At 35.1% G+C, this 20,222-nt stretch overlaps 1 protein-coding gene and 1 pseudogene across 10 annotated transcripts in view; both read right to left on the bottom strand.

Moving 5' to 3' along the window:
* NEO1 (neogenin 1) overlaps nucleotides 1-20,222 on the bottom strand; it is a 251,030-nt gene that overhangs the window by 85,848 nt on the left and 144,960 nt on the right. The window lies entirely within an intron of this gene.
* LOC116640531 lies at nucleotides 17,219-18,923 on the bottom strand (annotated as a pseudogene). Its single transcript, XR_004301033.1, has one exon. The product of XR_004301033.1 is annotated as a 40S ribosomal protein S3-like (transcript).

The following is a 20,222-nucleotide window of genomic DNA, read 5'->3' as shown; positions in this document are numbered from 1 at the left end:
ATAGCCAAACTGTGGAAAGAGCCAAGATGTTCATCGACAGATGAACGGATAAAGAAGAAGTGGTATATATATACAATGGAATATTATGCAGCCATCAAAAAACCACGAAATCTTGCCATTTGCAATGACGTGGATGGAACTGGATGGTATTATGCTGAGTGAAATAAGTCAATCAGAGAAAGACATGTATCATATGATCTCACTGATATGAGGAATTCTTAATCTCAGGAAACAAACTGAGGGTTGCTGGAGTGGTGGGGGGTGGGAGGCATGGGGTGGCTGTGTGATAGATACTGGGGCGGGTATGTGCTATGGTGAGCGCTGTGAATTGTGTAAGACTGTTGAATCACAGACCTGTACGTCTGAAACAAATAATACATTATATGTTAAAAAAAAGAAGAAGATAGTAGGAAGGGAAAAATGAAGGGGGGGAAATTGGAGGGGGAGACGAACCATGAGAGACTATGGACTCTGAGAAACAAACTGAGGGTTCTAGAGGGGAGGTGGGTGGGGGGATGGGTTAGCCTGGTGATGGGTATTAAAGAGGGCACGTATTGAATGGAGCACTGGGTGTTATATGCAAACAATGAATCATGGAACACTACATCAAAAACTAATGATGTAATGTATGGTCATTAACATAAAAAAAAAGTATGTTCTCTGACCACAATGGAGTTAATCTAGAAATAAGTAACAGAAATATAGATGGGAAACCCCCAAATATTTAAAAATAAATACACATCTAAGTAATACATAGGTCAAAGGGGGAGACACACAGAAAACTAGAAAATATTTTGAACTGAAAGAAAATGAAAATACAACTTATTAAACTTTGTGGGAAACAACAAAGTCAGTGTTTAGAGAAAAATTTACAGCATTAATGCATCATTAAAAAAGAAAAAAAAAACCTTAAGTCTGTAACCTAAGTTTCTACCTTAGGAAAGTACAGAAAGAAGAACAAATTAAGCCTAAATCAAGAAGAAAAAATGAAATAATAAAAATTAGAACAGTATTAATGAAAATGAAAACAGGAAAACAACAGAAAAAGCAAGACTAAAAGCTGCTTATTTGAAAATACCAATAAACTGATAAACTCTAGCCAGGCACCAAGAAAAAAATAAAGAGCCACAAATTACTAATACCAGGTATGAAAGGAGGGCCATCACCCTTGCTCTCACAGGCATTAAAAGGATAATAAGGGGATACTACAAATAACTCTATGTCCACATTTCAATAACTTAGATAAAACAGACCAAATACTTAAAAAAAACATGAGCTATGAGAACTCACACAAGAAGAAATAGATAACTTTAACAGCCCTATGACTATTAAAGAAATGAAGTCAATAATTTAAAACTTTCTTTTTTTAAAAAAATATTTATTTTTGAGAGCGAGAGAGCGAGCAGTGTGGAGAGGCAGAGGGAGAGAGTGTCTCTAGCAGACTCCGAGCTGAGCCCGATGCAGGGCTTGATCTCACGACCCCAAGATCATGCCCTGAGCTGAAACCAAGAGTCGTTTGCTTAACCGTATGTGCCACCCAGGTGCCCCAATTTAAAACTTCTGTAAAGAAAGCACCAGGCCCAGATAGTTTCACTGGTGAATTCACTGGTGAATTTCACAAAGGACAAATAATACTAATGCCCCATAATATCTTTGCAAAAATAGAAACAGAAAGAACACTTACCAAGTCATTCTATAAAGCATTATCTTAGTATCAAAACTGATAGACATTACCAGAAAACTAAAAACCAATGTATCTCATGAACACAGATGCAAAAATCCTTAAGAAAATATTAGCAAATGACTGAATAAATATATGGGGGAGAACAGACAATCTCCTGAACAGAAGAATTTAAAATAGTTTATGTAGATACTCTGTCCAAAAGGAAGTGGTGTGTGACTCCCCACTCCATAAGCATGGGCTGTGTACAGTGACTTCTTCCAAAGTGTATGATACAGAAAAGTAAAAGAGAAGTCACTTCACAGTGGAGACACCTGTGAAGTACTACTCTCAGCCTAAGTGATCAGGGTCAACATCCACACTGGTCAGTCATGTTGATAGCTTATACCTTGATATGATGTGATGAGAATGGAAATTTACCTCTTTGGTCTTCCTCCCCCAAAACAATATTCCCAGTATAATCATGAGAAAAATATCAAGGCAATTCTTAATAAAAGGACATTCTACAGAATATCTGACCAATGCTCCTTCAAACTGTTAAGGTCATCGAAAACAAGGAAAGTCTGAGAAACTATCACAGCCAAGAGGAGTCTAACGAGATATGATGACTAAATGTAATGTGGCATTCTGGATAGGACTGGATAAACAAAAAGGACGTAAGATAAAAACTAAGGAAATATGAATAAAGTATGAATTTTAGTTAACAAAAAAAAGTATGTTTACATTATATTGTTTAATTAACTGTGAAAAATACCAATACCAACCAAGATGTTGTTAACATCTTACATTGTTAACAACAGGGGAAATGGTGTGGAATGTGTAAGAACTCTTTGTACTATCTTCATAACTCTTCTATAAATCTAAAGCTATTCTAAAATTAAAGGTTTATTAAAAAATACAGACAGAAAAGAAAATTGGACCTAAATAAAGATCAAATTAGTAGACTGCAAAGTAATTCTAGGGATTTTGCCAGAACAAAACACTCAAGTACAAGTGACATGTAAAGGAAAAGTTTAAGAGGAGATAAAAGAAGAAGCAGCAAGAGCAATAAATGGTCAAATATTTAACATCATAAAATTTTTCTGGAACTAAACACATATAAGTGTGTTTTATTGTGTGTATTTATTTTTATTTTTATTTTTTTAAGTAGGCTCCATGCTGAGCCTAACATGGGGCTTGAACTCATGACCCTGAGATCAAGACCTGAGCTGAGATCAAGAGTAGGACGCTTAACCAACTGAGCCACCCAGGCACCCCTAGATGGAAGTCTGTTTTAAAGGGACCACTCAGTGCTGGACAGTATGAATTGGAGGTGGAGGAAGAAAATAATCCATATCACAAAAATGCAGAATTCAAAGATTGAAAGATAGAAATTCCATAGCTTACAGAGAATAAAACAGACGACTATTATATGAACAAGAAAAAGATTCCAAAGAGTATACTAAAAAGATAATGAAGCTTTGTATGAGAGCAAATATTATATTTTCAGATATGGGGTCTTAAATTTACTTTTCACACACCCTTTCTGAGAAATTTACTTCCAGGTACACTCTAGCAAAGTAAATTAAAACAACAAACCCAAGAAAGTGGAAATTGTAGTGCAAAGAATGTATCTGGGGAGAAGGCACAGTGTGTGAAGAAGAAGGCAGTGAAAGTGTGATGAAGTATTTAATTACTTGGTGAGGAGGAAGAGATCATGGTTAACCCTAACTGCTGCTAAAAAAACATATGGCTAAATATGTACATAAAAATTTTAAAGGTAACCATTTGATAAATAGAAACCAATTAAGATGGGTTGGCAGGACTCACAAGGACATAAAAATAAGTGTAAAGCTGTCTACAGTCAATAAAAAAAGGACACCAAAAGTTTGAAAATAAAAGAAAATATTTATCAGGCAATGCTATTAAGAAGAAAGTAGGTTTAGTAATGTCAATATCTAACAAAACATAATTGAAGGTAACAAGAATTAATCAGGGAAAAATGAATGTTTCCTGCTGATAAAAATAAATACCATGTTTTCTAGATTCTATGATATACTTCTTCACACATTTTAAAGTCTATGAAATCAGGATGCATTTTATCTTCTTAGATTTGATGAAACACGGTAATCCACAAGGAAAGTAAGTCATAATTCCAAATGCATTAATAACACAGCTTCTGAATATACAAAGCAAAGGTAGTTAGAAATACAAGAACTGAACAAATCTGCAATCATACCTTTCATAAAAATTTATTTTCTTAAAAATTGGCAGATCAAGTAGACAAAAAAATTAGGTAAGGCTCTAAAGGAGTTTACAAACACAATTAACAAGTTTGATCTAATAGACATTTACAAACTGTAATAGCAGCAAACATAACACCCACAGAACTGTCATCAAAAAACTGACCATGCATTACAGCACAAAAAGAATCTCAAATTCCAATGAATTGAGAAATGTGGTCAACTGCTGGCAGTAAAAGAGTAGGTCTGCAGGAAAGAATGTCCAATGAAGAGCATAAAGTTTTTAAAATAATTGATATGCAAGAAAGGGGAAGGAAGTAGACTAGAAAAACCTAATAGGATCTTGCAGGTATCTGAGGCCCAATGGAAGTTGGTGCTTTTGAATTTAGTAACAGTCTTCCAGGGTTGTGAGAGAACAGCACACTCCAAAATGAAATAATTCCAAACTATGCAAATACCTGAAATGTCCACCAGCACAGCTGCTAAACAGCTAGGAGACTGGTGAGGGGCACAATGCAATGTGAACATAAACTCATAAAAATCCTTTACCAAGGCTACATATTTTGAGTATTCTAATAATTTCAAAGCAAGGGAATAAAAGTTGCATGTGATGATCCCACAGACTTTAGAGCTCTTCCTCTGAGGAACGAAATCCCAAAGGTAGAGAAGAACTCATCCGCTATCAGAGGAACGCACTCTATTGGAGAGTTTTGGTAGGTGTGTTCTCTGATAAGCAGCCCTTGCAGTCAACTGCTGGTTTAAATAAATGACTTATATAAACAGTCGAAGGAAGTTATAAAATAAAATGAACACAAAATACTCCTCCCATTCTTGTGTGCAGGAGAGATGTTTCAATTTTAAGGAAGTCATCTGACATTTTCCTGACATCAAAAGCACTCATTAAAAAAGGTGTGCCAGATGCTAATGACGCACCTACCACAGCAGTGAGCCCGGAAAAAAGATCACCTTCTCTCCTTTCATCCTAAATCAAAACGCTGTCTCCTCAATAAGATTATAACACCCCAGAAAAAAGGAAAGACAAAATGTGTAAAGATATTTTTGCTCGTTACCCATTTAGGCCAATAAAAAGAGAAAACTGACTTTGTTCCAACGTGCTTAATGATTTACATTAACTCTAATCACAACTAGTTTTCCAAGACATAGCTGAGAGATAAAGAGCATTAGCATTTTTTTAAGATTCAGATTCAGAAGCCCAAATTCTAGCAGTTTTTATTTCCTCAGATTATATAAAAAGTGATAGGATTCAGCAGTACTTAATCCAGATCTTGAAGTTTGACAAGAAACATCAATTACTTAGTTTGTAGTAAAGGAATGTAAAATGAAGAGGAATCCTAAAAATTAGGAGAAATTTGTCATCATACTAGAATCCAGCTAAAAAATCTCTTCACATTCTTTTTATATTTGAGGTCTACAATGCTCAGGTACACACTGTAGATGAGGAAACTCAGGGAGTGATTCTGGTGGTAAATAAAGGTTGTTTCTTAAGATATGCATACATATGAGGACAGTATTACAGTAGTTACGATGTAGTAGTAGCATTTAAGATGCTAATACTATAGGAAAACCTAACTCAAAATGCATATCAAATTATACCATACTTTTTAATTTCTGGTGATCTCTTAAGCATGCATCAAAATGGGAGTTGTTCTCAACACCAACAGCACTATAACCAAAAATGAAAAACACACTGATCCAGCATTGAAACTACATGAAATAAAGTCTATAAGCAGCCAGATTGTCAGTGATGTCTTTTAGACCCGAATGATATTCTGCCAACTATGACATTACTGTGTAATGTAATCGACTCTTAAATATAGCTACCAATTAAAAGATATTCAGACATACTATCTTCCTTCTGGTGTTTTAGCACTGCATAATGGATTCTTTCTTTATAACAAAATAACAGCGTCAAATTAAAATTCAAGCTGGCTCTCTGATAATGTCTAAATCCATCTTTGTGTCCAGAAAGGTCATTTACTGAACTTTTATTTAATTGCTCAAAACCAAAATTCATAATTGAGGCACTAAGTTATTACCTGGACCTCACAAGTTATGGCCTCAAAATTCATGACTTTTGTCAAAGATGAAATGTTAAACATTAAACAAACAAATCATATTTTAATTATATTTCTACCTCTCCAAAGCTCTCTAAAAACAGAGCAATTATTACAGCACAACTCAACAGTAATGGGGACAAACTTTCTTAACCTAAGTAGACTAAGATCATAACCTTGGACTTATACAGAGAATCTCTCTGCTTGTATTTAGTGTGAAACTTAAATCTTTTTCTCTCCCTTAAGTATCCAAAAAATTACAAATCTTGTCTTCTCTTCCTTTGTAGGAACATCTATCTGACATTTATTAAATATTTACCATGTATGAGCCACTGAGGGATAAGAGTTTCTCTTTCCACTGTCAATACCCAGTTGAGGGTCTTAAACATCCTATCTGATGTGGCACACAATTCTTCTAATCAGTATCACAGATTTTATATTTTTCTCTCTCAACTCACTCAACACACCTCCAATAGACCAATCCTTGTGTACTACTTGTACACGAAGTGTTACTTGTTTCTTCATGTACCTAAAAATTGCTGGGGTATTCTAGCTACTCAGCAAATCCCACCCAGCCTTCTGACCTGGTATTAAATAAGCTGGTCTAGATACACCTTCCACGATGTACATTCTTGTATTCCTACTTTCTGAACACTGGTAAGCTCTTCTTCAAATGCACTTTGAGCCTTCTTACTTATACATCCTAAATGTCATTCTTTTTCATCTTTGTGTAACCTGACCAATCTACAGTCTTACTCTTCCTTCTGTGCTCAGCTTAAACGCCAAATTCTTCAAGAAGCCATCCTTGTCTGTCATTTCTTACCATTCAGAATTACAGCAGTACTCTGCCATTTAGCACAGCTTGCACTGCAATTCTTTAGATTCATAATTCAAAATCTCTACCCTGGTACTGCTCACAGCCCTTCAGATTCAATAAATTGGCAATAATTGGAACAACTGTAGAATATACTGTCCAGGGCCAGATAACTATGAGAATGAGAAGAAAGCACTTTTGATAATTATGCTGGGACAAAAGACATAAACTAGGACTGTCTCAGGCACACTAGATGCATGGTCACCCTTGCAAAATGGTACACTTGCTCAAGCTTGTCCATAAGTGTAACCACAATAGATTCAAAGGACTGCACTTGAAATTAAAAGACTGTAAATGATCTTTGTCTTGAAAACATTGAATTCTGAAACTGAAAACATAGATATCAGCCCTGACTTTGATGCTAACTAGCGATGTGATATAAGGCAATTCACTTAGAACTGAGTGTCCAACTCAGCTAAACTAGACACTTGGATCTCTAAGATCCCTTCTAACCAGACTCTACGATTTTATATTCTCTCTCCTTCTGGTCTATGTATTAGGGGTCTCTGCTAGGTAACTAGGAATCTCTTTTTACACAGTACACATACTCAATAAAATACTTGGTTTAAGAAAACAAATTTGCTTTAATATATTAATAAACTATACCTGTCTTAGCACTGTCTTAGCACTTATATGACATGATTCATCTTCCAGGAAAAAAATGTTATCATAGAAGATATTATATTTGAAGATAAGAAAATATTTGGAGATAGTTGCCAAATACTCTAAGCAACCTATTTATTTTTCTCCCATAGCATTTTGTTTTCAAGAAATAAAAACTCAAAAAGTTTTAAACTATCCTAACAAAGTAAAATCACTATGTCTACAGACCTGATTGCAATATTCCAAATTTAATTTTTAAATTTTAAATAAAAATTTAAATTTGGGGCGCCTGGGTGGCTCAGATGGTTAAGCGTCTGTCTTCGGCTCAGGTCATGATCCCAGCGTCCTGGGATCGAGTCCCGCATCGGGCTCCCTGCTCCTTGGGAGCCTGCTTCTCCCTCTGCCTCTCTCTCTCTCTGTCTCTCATGAATAAATAAATAAAATCTTTAAAAAAAAAAAAAATTTAAATTTGGCTTTTCAAATGTTTACAATACATTGTTTGTCCTTCCCTCTCCACCTTCAGACATTTTCAACCTCACTCCACAGATATAAGCACAATTAACAGATTGTTGTGTAGATTTATAAAACTTTGTTATACATACAAGCACATATACATCAACAGTAGACCCTTGAACAACACAGGTTGGAAATGCACAGTTCACTTAATACGTGGATTTTTTTTCAATAAATATATTAGAATTTTTTTGGAGATTTGCAACAATTTGAAAAAATTCAAGAGATGGAACTTCACAGCCTAGAAATATCCAAAAAAATTAAGAAAAAGTTAGGTATGTCATGAATATATAACATATATGTAAATACTAGTCTATTTTGTAATTTACTACCATAAAACATACACAAATTTAAAATACACGAAGTTAAAATTTATCAAAACTTATGCACACACAGACTATTCATGGTGCCATTTGCATTTGAGAAAAATGTAAGCAAATGTAAAGACAGTATTAAATTGTAACTCATAAAATTAACTGTAGTGCATACTGTGCTACCGTAATAATTTTGTAGCCACCTCTTGTTGCCACTGTGGTGAGCTAAGATGTTGCAAGTATCCACTTAAAACACTGTGTGAAGCTAATCATCCCTGTGTGACACCAATCATCTCTGCATAAGCAGTTCACCTCTCCAGCAAATTGTGTACTGCCGTAAAAGGTAATCTCATGGTTTGCAGGATTAGTAAAGTTTCCAGGGAGTCAAAAGTTATAGGCAGGTTTTTGACTGCATGGAGGTTGGTGCCCCTAGCCCCAGTTCACAGGTATTGTTCAAGGATCAACTGTTTATCCTTCTGTCTTATCTCTTCTACAAATGAAATCAGACTACATATACTTTTCTGCAACTTAAATAATAATATAACTCAGATATTTTTCCACATCTACCGTATTTACCTTACACAGACCTACCTTATTTTTTAACAGCTACCTCAGTGTTCCATTGTATTCATGTTATTTAATCAGCCCCCTTATTAATTGCATGGACCACACTGTCTCCAGGTTTACCTTCATCTAACATAAATATCTTTAAATACTTGGTAGTTATACATGCAAGATAAATTTATATAAATAGGGTTATTTGAATATGAATTCTAAATTATTAAACTGCATTTCAAAAAAATTTACACTGCCATCAAGAACACAAAAACGTAAGTCTCCTCATATTCCAGTCTGATGATAACAGAGCAGGTAAAAAAAGAAAAAAAGGTAAACCTGTAAGTACCAACATGTCCATAAAACACTGTTCAGTAAAGTCACAAAAAATATGATTTCACTTCTGCAAATAAAAAGGTAATACATCATGTGTGTCTATGTATGTGTGAGTATATAAAATACACACATACAGGCTTCTTCTAAGGCTTGGGTCTCAACTGACATATCCCATCAGAGAGGCCTTCTCTGTCCTGTTTAACTCCCTATATACCCTCATTAATTCTTTATCAGAGCATTCTTTTCATTTCTTTTAAGTAGGCATAAAATCTGTAATTATTTTATTTATTTATTTACTTGCTCAATGTCCACATGTGCTTACAGTACATAAGCACTATGAGGGCAGAGACTCATGCCTGCTTGTTGGCAATTTCATCCCCACCACTTAGCACAATGAATACACAATTTCATACAGCATATGGAATTTTGCTCAACAAATACTGAATGAATAAATACACAATGTTTGTTAACAAGGGCTATCTCTAGAAAGTGAGATTAAGGGAAGGGTTAAAAGGTACAGTTTTATTTCAGTCAATTACACAATTCTTATTTTTGACAATGAACATGTGTTATGTTTATTTAAAGCTATTTTGTGCAAGTTTAGTTTTAAGCAAACCATTTCAGATGCCTTGCAATCTGGTCACACAAGAGTTTTTTCTTATTTTGCAAATCCAAATGATCTAACTGAATATTAAATGGATTACTGTTGTCTACTTGAAAAAGTTCTCAAACCTTGCTTTGTGAAGTTAACCTTTTATCTTCATTTGAATTTAATGTTGACTACTAAAATCCCAGTCAGTAGCTTTGCCTTTGTACATTCCTTCAAATTACTATTACCTTAGAGTTACAGAGTATTTACAATTTACAAAATGCTTTACATATACAGTTGGCTCTTGAACAACATGGGTTTGAACTGTGCAGGTCCACTTACGCACAATTTTTTTTTTTTTGATAAATACAGTACAGTACTGCAAGTGTATTTTCTCTTATTATTTTCTTAACAGTTTCTGTGCTCTAGCTTACTTTATTTTAAGAATATAGCCTAAAATACATATAACGTATAAAATATGTGTTAATTGACAGCTTACCTTACTGGTAAAGGCTTCCAGCCAACAATAGGTTATTACTAGTTAAGTTTTGGGGGAATCAAATTATATACAGGTTTTTGATTGTGCAGGGAGGTCAGCACCCTTAACCTCCATGTTGTTCAAGGATCAACTTTAGCATTCTATTTGCCTGTCAGAGGTGTGCTGTGCAGAGATTACTGTTTATACTTACAGATAAGGAAAATGATGTTCAGAGAGATTAACTACCTCATCTATAGTGGGGCTGGGACATGAAGCCAGTAATTCAGATCTTTAGTATGAGGTTTGTTTCACTACACATATTGTGGCAAGTAACTGCAATGCCCCGACTTTCTGCAAACAGTATCTATTTCAATACCTAGACAGAAAAAACGTTCTGAAATTCATCTTATATTTAATGCATATATTTCTTTTTTTTAATTTTTAAAAAGATTTTATTTATTTTGACAGAGAGAGCCCTAGAGAGAGAGCAAGCATGAGTGGGGGCCAGAGGGAGAGGGAGAAGCAGGCTCCCCACTGAGCAGGGAGCCCGACGTGGGGCTCGATCCCAGGATGGAATCACAACCTGTGCATAAGGCAGACACTTAACTGACTGCCACCCATGTACCCCTAATACATATAATATTTCTAAAACAGCTGCATTTAATAGAATATAAGGAAGTCATATAATCTAAACCCTTCATTTTGCAGAAAATAAAAATCAGAGAATTTCAATACCTGAACCAATCACTCAGCAAGTTAATGGCAGACAAGAATTAGAACCCAGGCATTGACATTAGATGCATTTTCAATCACGGAAAGTTCCTAGCCATGGAATTCACAATTAAGAAGTCAAATTTCATCATAGCTGTCTTGAGTTAAAACTTTTCTTTAAGTTATAATTACTGCTATAAAAAAGCAAAATAACTGATTAGAATTTATCCTTTGATTAAAATCAATATTCAAAAAATAAAATAAAATCAACACCAACTATCATACATCCTAGTGTTTCAGACTTAAAATATTCCACTAATGACTAATGATTTCCTACTACCTAGCCAACATTTAATCATGCCAGGCCATTAGTCACTTATTCCAGAACTTCTATTATTCAATATTTACCTTAGATACTATATGGAATTTTTTGGGAAATATTTCTGTCAAAAAAAAAAAAAAGTAAAGCTCAATATGTATCCTTATCTCTCATGGCCATAATATCCTAGAAGTCATTTAATGAGTTGGTAAAGTATGAATTTCCTTTACTAAAAACAAATTCATGTTACTCACTTTTCACCAACCCATCTTCCCTTATTGGAACTAAAAAACTACCAATTATCAGCCTTGCTATGAATGAATATGCAAAGAAAAAAACTCTTGTGTTTTTAAATTTAAATCTTACAAGGTAATTCTGAAATCTATTTTTAAATTCAAAGTGACAGGAAGAAAGGCTAATAAAAAGTTAATGGACAAAACACATTTTACTTAATTCTTACTACTCTTTTTTTTTTTTTTTTTTTAAGATTTTTTTTATTTGACAGACAGACACAGTGAGAGAGGGAACACAAGCAGGGGGAGTGGGAGAGGGAGAAGCAGGCTTCCTACTGAGCAGGGAGCCCAATGCGGTGCTCGATCCCAGGACCCTGGGATCATGACCTAAGCCGAAGGCAGACACTTAACGACTGAGCCACCCAGGCACCCCAATTCTTACTACTCTTAACTGCAGTAATTTATAATGCCAATACTTAAAAAAAGAAATCATTCAGTAGACAATGATAAGATAAAGTATTTGAGCACAAAATGACAGATAATATTAATTTAACTGGCAGCAAATAAAAATACTGTTATGATTAAATGTTTTTAAAACTACAAGATCTTCTAAAATCAAGAGCTGCTGTTCCTAGAAATGCATAAAAGTAAATATTAAAAATAGCATTTTAAATAAAAGAAAGTTATGTTTGACACTGAACTCCTAGAAACACAGAGTAGAATAACGATTACCAGGGACTGAAGGGTGAGGGAAATAGGGAGATGTTGGTTAAAGGGTACAAACCTCCATTTAGGAAGGAATAAGGTCTGGGGATGGAATGTGACTCTAGTAAACAATACTATACCGTGTAACTAAAAGTTGTAGGAGAGTTGAACTCACCATGTTCTTCCCATAACAATAACGAAATGCTGATTATGTGAGGTAAAAAATGTGTTACCTAACCTTACTGTGTTAAACATTTTACAATATGTACACCTTAAATTTACACAATGTTAAATGTGGATTATATCTCAATAAAGCTGGAGGAATAAAAAGAAAGTATGTTTGAAACATACTCATTCTCGAATTCTACTTCCCAATTAGAAATTCTGCTTCCTAGTGTTGTTGCTTATATAAGACACTGTTCTTAGTGTCTTATATATTTTAACTATAATTTAAAAATTTCATTTTACATTCAAAGGTGATAATTAACTTAAAAACTATGCTGTCCAAATTATATCACAGGCCAATTGTGGGTGCTCCGAAGTACCTTCTTGCAACCAAGCACTAGCCAGCAGGCAGATGGCCAATATTATAGCCAGTACCCAGTAGAAATCAGAAAATTCCCTCTACAGAAATAAGACTTGGTCTCAAAGATGCTCAAATACTTTTGATATTATTTTTAAACCAGATGCATGAAGGTAAACACCATCACGAGAGATTTCCCCCCCCCCCGTAAGATTTTATTTATTTGAGAGAGAAAGAGAGAGAGCCCACACGCATGAGCCAGGGCAGGGGCAAAGGGGGAGGGAGAGGGACAAGCAGACTCCATACTGAGCATAGAACCCGACTCGGGGCTCGATTTCACGACCCTGAGATCATGACCTGAGATGAAACCAAGAGTCTCGGAGGCTTAACCGACTGAGCCACCCAGGCGCCCCTCTTTCCACTTTCAGTAAATTTACTCCACGGTGTTTCTAGCACTTAAGTGTCTCTCAGATATCAGCCACAAAGATGTGCTAGCAAACTGTCTGTGGTTTGCAGTTCTGTAAACAATTCCTCCTTGGAGTCAGTCACCATTGCGTATTTCCTAGTTATTCACACGTCAAGTCTGACTTTCTTCTGTTATTCTTGTATTTGTGACTCTCCTGCCCTTCTGCCTTTTTCCACCTACCCCCAACTTTTTTTCATTTAAAAACTTTTACCTGAAACAGACTTCCACTGACCAGAATAACTTAGAATCACAAACTATCAGGGCTGAAAGATTCCTATCATTTATGCCAGTGTTTGGTAAGCTCCTTCTGTAAAGGGCCAGAGTAAATATTTCAGGCTTGTGGGTCATATGACCTCTGTCTAAACTACTCATCTCTGCCAGTACAGTGTGAAAACAACTACAGACCAGACACAGACAATCAGTAAACAAGTGTGGCTGTGTTTCAATAAAACTTTACTTACAAAAACAGGAGGCTGGCTGGCCTTGGCCTAAGGCCACTGTTTGCCAACCTCTATTTTGTCCACCCTCCTTTGAATATCTCTACATCAATGCTTCCCAAATTGTGCTCTTTAAGATTGTAATGGGTCTACTTAAAAAAAGACAAAAGTTCCATGGTCAAACAGATCTGGGAATGCTATATACACACATTCTACTTTACTCTTGGAGATTCACAATGGTAATGAATGCAAAGGGAAAGTGGCCCAAAGTAGGCCAGTTTCTATCCTTCCTCCTTCAGGCTGCTCAAGCCTCTTGGACTTGTCCTACCAAATCAGGGGTAGGAGTGAGGTCTACTGGAAATTGCTCTGTTTACTTCCTGCAATGCAACCCAACTCTTATGAAGGGAAGTGTTTGTAATTCTTCCATCTATGATGTTTTTGGCAGGAAGTCTCAAAATTATGTGTTTGGTATATTTTCTAAATTTCAGCACTGAAAGGTAGCTTTCGTATTAAGTTATGAAAAAACCTTTACTGATTATAAAAGGAATATATGGTTATTTTAGAAAATTGAAAAAATATTAGTATCCAAAGATAACCACCATTAACATTTTGGTATGGGAATGTCTAAATGTGTGTATATAATTTTTTAAACTAAGTTCAGATTATTTGGTATATATAGTTTTGTATTTTACTTCTCTACTTGACATTATACCCTAAGATTTTTCTGATACCATTAAAGAGTGTTCAGAGAAGTGGTTTTTTAATGGCCAAGTAACTTTTCCATCACAATGTTGTACTATAATTATTTTAACTACCTCCTCTATTTGGGGACAAGTCCTTTCCTATTCTTTCTCTATTTATCCCTATCTTTTTCTTTTTAAATTACAAATGCTGATATAAACCAGTCTTTGTCCAAATCTTTGATTTCTTCCTTAGGAAAAAATTCCTAAAAGAACAATTAACGGGTTGATTTGGTAATTTTTAAAATAGGATTGTCAAAATGGTTTTAGTAAATGATGTAACAATTTATATTTTCACTGAGTGACAGAAAGGCACAACCCTAACCACACCCTAGCCAACCATTATAAAGTAATGCTCATTAAAAGATAAAATCTTCATTAGGCAAAAATGACATCTCACTGACTTAATCTTACATCTTTGCTTGTGAAGTGGAACATTTGTCATGTTTAGAAATTACCTTTGCTCTATTGTGAACTGTAGGTTTATGTTAATTATTTTATCATATCCATTTGTGTGCACTCTTATATATTCAGAATATTAAATTTCTTCCCTACCTTGTCTCTTTAGAGTAGTTCTCATACTTTATATACAGAAGAATTACATTTTTATACCTTAAAATACCAACTTTCCATCTGTATTCTCTTACTTCTTTTATATGTAAAAGCAAGTGGCAAGACTCTTCTACCATCTTTCAACATTTTTAAGGATTCAATTAAAATTTTAACTCTGTATTTTATTTTGACACAAGGTAAATACATAATTTAATTCTTTACAAATCACCAATTGTCCACATATCATGTAATGTAGGAATCTTTCAATCCACACTGATTTGTGATTTCACTTTTTCATACATTCAAATATTATAAAGTGCATTTAAGTTTCTTTTCCCAGCTTCCTATAGGCCACCATATTTTTTAAATGATGTGCACAAGAATGGGATTAAAGAGATTTTTTTAGAATCAGCAGAATAGAAGAGGTTCTATTAGAAATAATTTAAATACCTGGAAATGATAAGAAAGAAAAAACAGTAAGGAAATAAATGCTATCTTTAAGTATATAAAAGAAGAGGTTGAGATGTAAGTCCATAGAACACTGTGGTGGTTTAAGACAGAAACAAGAATGAATTTTTTGATCATTAGAAAAAAAAACACATGGCACAAAGTTTATCTAAAGATTATAGCAATGGTATACATGCAGATCTTCAAGACAATATGCAAGGATGAACTCTAGCTAAGACAATCATATGAAGGCAGAGAAGACTAGATAATATATGATCCCTTATAACTCCATTTACTAAAGAGAGAGTTAAGGAGTTTTAATTTACAATACTGTAAAAGACTACCACATAAAAACTGGGAACACAATATTCTCTACATATAAAAAAATAAAATACTTAGCTGCCTTAATTTGTAACAAGAGTTTGGTTAAAACTCTTAAAATTTATCAAAACCAAAGCCTGTTGTTCTCTTCTTCAACCTCTTTCCTGATCGTCTGACATGAACTGCCCTCTGATTCTAGACATTTTTACCTAGTTTTCTATTATAACCTAAACCCAACACATCTTAAACTGATGCTTTACATCCTGAACAAACCAGCTCTATTACCTTCTTTTTTAAACTTATTGGCATAAAGTTGTTCCTAATATTCCCTTATATCCTCTTAAAGTCTATAGGATTTGTATAGGATTCTTCATTCTTGATATTGGTAATTTTGTTTTTCTTGATTGGAGTGGTTAAACACATTCCAATTAAATTGATCTTTTCAAAGGACCACCCTTGGTTTCATTTACTTTGTTTTCCATTTCATTTATTTTTTTTTTATCATTTTCTTCTTCTGAATGCTCTAGATTTAATTTGCTCTTTTTTATCTAGCTTTTAAAAGCTTCCTTCAAAAGGCGCCTGGGTGGTGCAGTTGGTTAAGCATCCAACTGTTTTGGTTCAGGTCCTGATCTCAGGGTTGTGAGATTGGGCACCGTGCTCAGCACAGAGTCTGCTTGGGATTCTCTCTCCCTCCCCCTCTGCCCCTCCCACTCATGCTCTCTCTCTAGGATAAAAAAATCTAAAAAATAATAATAATAAATAAATAAAAGTTTCCTTCAAAACACTATGTTAACTGCATTCCACAAATTTTGATAAGTTGTATTTTCATTTTCATTCAGTTCAAAATAGCTTCTAATTTCCTGTGACTTGTTCTTTGACCCATGTATTATTTAGAAGGCTGTTTAATTCCCAGATATTTGAGGATTTTCCAGTATCTGTTATTGAGCTTTAGTTTAATGCCATTGAAGTCAAAGAATATACTTTGGATGATTTAAATGCTATTAAATGTTTTGAGACCTGTTTTAAGCCCTAAAGGATTTATATTTAATGCAATAATTGATATAGATTCAAATTTACTGTCTTGCTCGTTTTTATTTGTCCCATTTATTTTTTCCTTTTTCTCTTTTCCTTACTTCTTTTAGATTGATTAATTCTTAAGATTCCACTGTATTTCCACTATTGACTTATTAGCCAAATCTTTCTCTACTTTTTAGTAGGTCCCCTAAGTTTTATGACAGGCATTTTTAAATGATCACAGTCTACTTCATATATTATGATCTGATATGTGATACAAGGATCTTACAAGTTTATTTTCAATTCTACTGTAATTTTTTTGTTAAAAAAAAGTTTTTGTTAAAAACTTCACTGCTTTGTCATATATTTTAATTTTATAGGTTATAAGCTATTTTTCTATTTAATATTTTTATATATATTTTTCTATTACACTTATATACTAGAAACTACTATATTGATATTTTATATTTTTTCTATTATATTTGTTATAAACTATTTTCAATTCTACAGTAATTTCTTGCTAAAAAAAGTTTTTGCTAAAAACTTCACTCCGTTTTGTCATATATTTTAAATTTATATGCTATAAACTATTTTTCTAGGTCAGAGATCAGCAAACAAGGACATGCCACCTCTTATTTGCAAATAAAGTTTTCCAGGAAGTCAAGGTAGTTTGATTTATATAGCACAGGTCTGCTGACAATGAATTTTCTCAGCTTTTGTTCTGAAAAGCTATTTCACGTTCATTTTTGAAAGATATATTTGCTAGGTATATTATTTGGGTTGACTTTTTTTTTTTTTTTTTCCCCTCTTAGGACTTTAAAAGTGCCGCTCCACTGTCTTCTGGCTTGCACCATTTCTGGTAAAATGTCAGCTGTAATTTTTTATCTTTGTTCCTCTGTGTCTTTTTTTTTTTTCTTAATGAGCATTATATTTATTGTCTATGTGCAATACAGATTTCCTTATACATGAAGTAAAGAAAACCATTTTAAATATGTCCCTCTCTAAACCTATAAACCCAAACTGCAGTGAATTAATCAAGGTGCTGTCCTGTTAGCAATCAGCCTTCACCATCGCCACAGTTACCTCCCCACAGGATATCCCTCTGGTTAACTTTGCGTAGGTCCTCCTCTTCTGGCTCTTGCCTCACAATCACAGTTGAAACCAAGGATTTCAGGGAAAACACAGGAGTATCATGAGCCAGGCAGCCCTAAGAATAAATGAAGTCATGTTCCCTTTGGGCAATAGAATCCTCAGTTCTAATACTGAATGTACAATCTATTCAGGCCATGTGGCTTTTTCAAAGATTTTATTAAGGGTCTTTACAGAGTAATAGCCAGACTCCAGATCCAGCTGCCAAGGAGACTGTGGGTCTGGCTGTGGCTTCCCACTCTTCTGTTCCAAGATGGGGGTGGTGGACAATATCTCATCTTTGGGTTCCACAACGCTCACATGGTCGGGTGGGGGCTTCTTAGGGCCAGTCTTACCACTTGGATCCTGGGGAAGCATGATCTTCATTTTGATGCTCAGCACACCCTGTCTGAGCAGCATATGGTACACGGTAGTGTCAACATAATAGTTAACAGGGTCCCCACTGTGAATCATCAGGCCATCCACAAACTTCATGGATTTAACCCTCTGTCCTTAGAGTTTCCCAGACACCATGACCTCACAGCCTTTGCCCTATTCTCCATGATGGACCACAGCACACCACACCACAGCAGGCCCTCTACACAGCAAGGCTTCCTAGGAGTTTGTAACAGAGACTCTGCCTGGATAATAGCACACAGACCTCTTGTGGCCACCTTTTCAGCATAAAGCTCCACATTGCCCTCAGGGAAGTCAAACCTCTTCTGAACCACAGCGGTCAATTCCTGGATCAGCCGGCCCTCCTCAGCAAGAACATTCTGCATCCTGGTGGCTAAGTTAATGATTTCAGTCCTGGTTAGTGTAAGTTGGACCTCCACTCCAGAGTAGTTAGCCCCCAAGTCAGAAACTCGTGCAGTTCAGCTTTGAAGATGCCACTGGTGACAAACTTCCTCTTCTTAGAAATCTTTACCACCATCCTGCCACTGTGCGGCATGGAAAAGAAAAAGTCCTCTGTGTCTTGTTAAAATTTTCTGGCTGTCTTCAAGACTTCATTATGTTTGGTTTTCAATAGTTTATATTTTTTTAAGATTTTATTTATTTATTTGAGAGAGAGTGAGACTGAGAGAGAGAGCACGACTGGGGGGGAGGGTGGGGCAGAGGAAGAGGGACAAGCAGACTCCCCACTGAGCAGGGAGCCTGACACGGGGCTCAATCCCAGGACCCCAGGATCATGGGCTGGGCTGAAGGCAGATGCTTAACCGACTGAGCCACCCAGGTGCCCCTGGTTTTCAGTAGTTTAACTATGATGTGTATAGGTGTGTTTTCTTTTATTACTACTACCTATTATTATTATTAGCGTACTTGGGACTGTCTGAGCTTCTTCTTCTTTGATCTGTAATATGATCTTGTTTATTTTTTAAAAATTTTGGCCATTATCTATTTAAATATTTTTTTTTCCTGTTCTGTTCTTGTTCTCTTTTCTTTGTGAGACACCAATTTATTTATGTTATACCATCTTTTATTTTCCCATCTTAGATATTCTGTTCGACCTCTCTTTATCTTTTATTTCAGTTTAAATAATTTATACTGAACTATCTTCAAGTTGATCGGCTATTTCCTCAGCTGTGTTGAGTCTCCTGATCACCCTGAGTAAATACTTCATCTCTGATACCATTGTTTTTTCTAATTTCCCTTCCTCAGTTATAGAACGCTTTCACTCTCTGGACAAATAGAAGTATCTTCAAACTCTTTATGGTTTCCATCTTTCTGCCAAAATTCCTCCTCTGGTTCATTCAAGTTATCTACTTTTTCCACTAAATCCTTTAACATACCAATAATAATTAAAGTCCCTGATAGTTCCAATATCTGGGTCTCCTTTTTGTTGATCCCTCAACAATGTGCCAGTTTTCCCTTGCTCTGTTTATGTCCAATAATTTTTGACTGAATGCTAGGCATGGTGTACAGAATAGCAGAGACTGAGATAATTATTATTTATACTTGGAACACGGCATGTATATTCTGTCAAGCCATTAGTGTGGACAGGTTAAGTCAATTTAGAAAGGAACTGAGCTTGGTACAGATTTTACTGTTGTTTTAGTTACCTTTAGCACACCACAGTTTTCAAATTCTTCTAATGGTGGACCTACCATTATCTTGTGCAAAAGAAGAGAGATGAAGAGCTGGAGAGTTTTTCTCAATTTACCTGTTTTCCTCTCAGCTTTCAACCATTTCTGCATACCTCTACCACACAGGGATTTCTCTATATTCTTCTTTTTTTTTATGCTCAGTTAGTCGCTGTATAGTTCATAATTAGTTTCTGATGTAGTGTTCAATGATTCATTAGTTAAGTATAACACCCATGGAAAGCTTTTGTCTGTTACTTGGTGGTAGGGCAAGTAGGATTTTCAGTTGTCCCTGTCCAGCCTCA

This window comes from Phoca vitulina, unplaced genomic scaffold, assembly GCF_004348235.1.
Source record: "Phoca vitulina isolate PV1807 unplaced genomic scaffold, GSC_HSeal_1.0 scaffold20, whole genome shotgun sequence".
NCBI lineage: Eukaryota > Metazoa > Chordata > Mammalia > Carnivora > Phocidae > Phoca > Phoca vitulina.
Note: the sequence above shows the minus strand (reverse complement) of the source record. Positions and strands in the feature narration are given on the sequence as shown.